The sequence below is a fragment of the Megascapheus bottae genome, chromosome 1, assembly GCF_031878675.1.
Source record: "Megascapheus bottae isolate mThoBot1 chromosome 1, mThoBot2.hap1, whole genome shotgun sequence".
In the NCBI taxonomy this organism is placed as follows: Eukaryota; Metazoa; Chordata; class Mammalia; order Rodentia; family Geomyidae; genus Megascapheus; species Megascapheus bottae.
Genome location: NC_143509.1, coordinates 94274626 through 94278865, shown reverse-complemented (window position 1 = coordinate 94278865; position 4240 = coordinate 94274626).

Genomic DNA, 4240 nt, shown 5'->3' with positions numbered 1-4240 from the left:
TTTGTAAAAATCATTTTGTTAAAATGAGTATTCTAGTTGGAGACATGATTTTCCTGTTAATCCTGATATCTATAATTGAGTAATAATTCCTTAATCTTTGAAATGAATTTCATTCTACAAAAGATTCTGATGCATGATGTGACTATCAGTTGTCTAAACTTCACTGGCTCTTTGGCATAGCTCTAGGTTCATTATGCATTATTTATTTAGCATGACACAAGACAAAGTAGACATCCAATCATCATTTACATCTCATGAGCATGGAGCAAGAGGGGGCACACGAAGGGTGCCTGTGAGCAGAGGTAAAGCCACATTGAGAAAGAACTCGAGGAGAACCCCATAGTTCACGAAGCTGGATTCAAAAAGAGATAGGAACAGGATGTGGTATTTATACACAGTGCAATTCTATGCTGCCATCAGAAAGAATGACATCACCCTATTTGGAAGGAAATGGAAAGACTTGGAAAAAATCATATTAAGGAAGTAAGCCAGACTCAAAGGAACACAGGCCCCATGGTTTCCCTCATTTGTAATAATTAGTTCACATCTAGGACTCTTTTAGCGGAGGATCACAATAGCTCAAAATCTAGCTACATAAAGTCATATTGGGGCTGGGAGTTTGGCCTAGTGGTTAAAGTGCTTGCCTAGCATGCATGAAGACCCGGGTTCGATTCCACAGTACCACAAACATAGAAAAAAGCCGGAAGTGGTGCTGAGGCTCTAGTGGTAGAGCTCTAGCCTTGAGAAAGTCCAAGGACAGTGCTCAGGCCCTGAGCTCAAGCCCAGGACTGGCAAAAAAAGATAAAAATAAAATAAAATAAAGTAAAAATTATAAAAAAAGTCATATTGGGTGAGGCTAAATGAAAGGATCTCTAGGATATGGAAACAAAAGCTTTATCTCGTATGATTGTTATTCTTAATTTACTACATTATTTTTCTTCTCTTTTGTTACCCTTTGGTAAATCTCATATTGTTACTGTATCTGACTTTGTTACTTGGTATATTGTATTTACGTTTATTTGAACTAGGAAAGGGAAGGGGGGAAACAAGATGATTGGGAGTGGGTGGAAGAAGGGAAATGGGGACAAAAACATGAGAAGGGGTATCAATGTGTGAGAAGTAATGCACCTACTATCTGGTGAATGTAACTAACCCATCTATACATTACAATAAAAAATAAATAAAAAGGGGGTAGGGTGAAAATATTTTATAAATATGTAATAAAATATTAAATTTAAGCTTGGGAAAGATACAGAGACAGTGAGAATTAGAAATGAGATTAATTCATAATGAAAAAATTAGCAATAAGGCCAATAATTTATATTGGTTTTCTATGCCTTTTTTTTTTTTTACCAGTCCTGGGGCTTGAACTCAGGGCCTGGGCACTGTCCTTGAACACATTTTGCTCAAGGCTAACACTCTACCACTTGAGCCATATCACTGCTTTAAGCTTTTTCTGAGTATGTGGTGGTTCTTACCTATAATCCTAATTCCTTAAGAAGCTTGAGATCTGAAGATTGTGGTTTGAAGCTAACCCACGCAGCAAAGTTTGGCCTAATGTTAGAGTGCTTCCCTAGCATGCATGAAGACTCAGGTTTGATTCCTCAGTACCACATACATAAACAGTCAGAAGTGGTATTGTGGCTCAAGTGGTAGAGCACTGGCCTTGAGAAAAGCCCAAGGACAGTGTACAGTCCCTGAGCTCAGTCCTCAGGACTGGCACCAAAAAAAATCAAAAAGCTAAATGTGCAGGTATGGCTCAACTGGTAGAGTGCTGGATTTGAGCCCAAGAAGCTCAGATATGACCTTAAGGCCCTGAGTTCAAACCCCTGGAAGACATGTATAACAACAACAAAAGATTGAAGACCATAGAAAAATCCATTCTTTCTAAGCTATTAAGCTCTAAAAGCACTTTCTTTTGAAAGTAGGTATATGAACATACACACACACACACACACACACACACACACACACACACACACAGAGGAAAAGAATAAATGGGGAAGAGAAAGAGATAAAGAGAGAAGAGGGAGGGAGGAAAGAGAAAGACAGGGAAAGAGGAAAGAGAGAAAGAGAAAGAGAGAGAGAGAGAATGGGGGTAGAGAGAGAATTATACAGGTATCATTTCTTTCTCCAAGAAAATAAGCAAAGATTAGTCTTTAACTCTCAACAATTTAATTACAGGTGACACACACACACCCAAGATATTTGCTATCAGGTACCTTTTGTGTAATATTTGTTTGCAGTTGGTGAAAAATAGACAAACATTAAACTGTGAAGGCAGTAAACCATTGTCTTCAAGAGGTAAGAGGATATTTGGACATGTGTATTACTACTTTACTCTGAGTCTTCTGCAGTTAATTTACTTTCTCCTGTGCAAAGATATTTAGATGATAGATAGACAGATACATGTATACATATAAACACACAGTAGCTAAATAATAAGTTATAGATTGTCCTTATTGTGTACATCTAATGATGCTACAACAAGCAAGCTATTGTAGATGAGCAGATGATGAAACTTGCCCGTTTTGTATTTTTATACAGGAGAAACTCATCAAATGTTTAAATATATTTACATATATGGGTGGACATACAAGGGATATTAGATGATATTTTCAGAGTTTTATAAGAGTATTTCATTTAAAACTCTGGTATTCCTATATTATCATCATCACCACCAATTTAGAAAGAAAAGAAAACTAGTCTTTGCTATTGCAAAATATACTTTTAAATTTGTTTCTATTTGTTTCTTGACAATCATGATTTTTATAAAAAGAATAATGTTTGTGGGTTTGTCTTGTTTCCTGAGGCCTTGATATATATTCTGATACTTCCTGGGACTGATAGAATTTTTTTGCATATTTTAGATATAAACAATATCATTGAGAACATTTCTTTTTCTGTTTTAAAGTATTGTATATTATACTAGTAAGACTTTCAGTATGATATTTGAAAAGAATGATAAAGGGGGAAATATATTTGCTCTGTTCTCAAACTTTTAGGAAAGTTTCCAATTTCTCTATTTTTCAAATGTTGATATCTGTGGGATTTTGTACATGTCCTTTGTCAAACAGAGAGTGTTTCCTTTTCTCTATGGGTGGTTTTTGGATATTTTTTTTTTCTTTGCCTGTCCTGGGCTTGAGCTCAGGGCCTGAGCACTGTCCTTGGACTTTCTCAAGGCAAGAGCTCTACCACTTGAACATCTGCACCACTTCCAGCTTTTTTCTATGTATGTGGTACCGAGGAATTGGATCCAGGTCTTTGTGCATGCTAGGCCAGCACTCTACCACTAGGCCAAACTCCCAGTCCGGTTTTCGAATATTTTTGAAGTTACACTGCATTCTGTCAAATGTCTCCTCTGTATCAGTTGGTATGATTACATGAACTGCTTCTTTATTAGCCTATAATGTTATAAGTAACATTTACTTTTAAATTCAGAGCAGAATCTTGTTCATGGAGTAAATCCATTTGGGTCATAGTTTAGAATTTTTTAAGCTTATTTGGTAACTTTAGTTGAGACATTTTGTGTCTGCATTGCTGGCACATCATTTTGTATCTCTTTCTACTATCTTAACTGAGTTTGCTATCTTAACTGAGAGGAAATTTTAGCCTTTTTTTTTTTCTGAATTCAATTGTGGATAGTTGATACAATTTCTTCCTTAAATGATTAGTAGAATTTACCCCTGTAAAAATATCTCAATGGTTCTTATTTGTATGGTTATTTATTACTGATGGTGATCATTAATTCTACATGTCCAATCCTCTAAATTACAAAATGCTGGCAGTTTATTCAATAATTCTTGGAGTGTCTGGGAAGGTATGTACTGCAAAGATTGATAGACTGAATAAAGACCTTCCACTATGTGAATAGATAGCAGCTAATCTGGTAAGAAATAAATGAAACAAAAAGATAAAGGAAAGGAAAATTAACTAACTCTGTGGCTACTAAACTGGGAAATCTATCTTTCCCATCCTTGAGCCTCTAAGGCCTAATAACCGACTCAAATCTTTGTCAGCATCTCCTTGAATCTCAGTGTGTATAGCTTTCTTTCTTTTTAATTTTTATCTATTATTTTTTATTGTCGGGATAATGTATAGAGGGGTTACAGTTACATTCATCAGATAGCAGTGGGTGCATTACTTCTCGCACACTGATACCTATTCTCATGATTTGCCCCCATTTCCCTCCCCCCACTCCCTCACAATCATTTTTTTCCCCCTCTTCCCTTTCCTAATT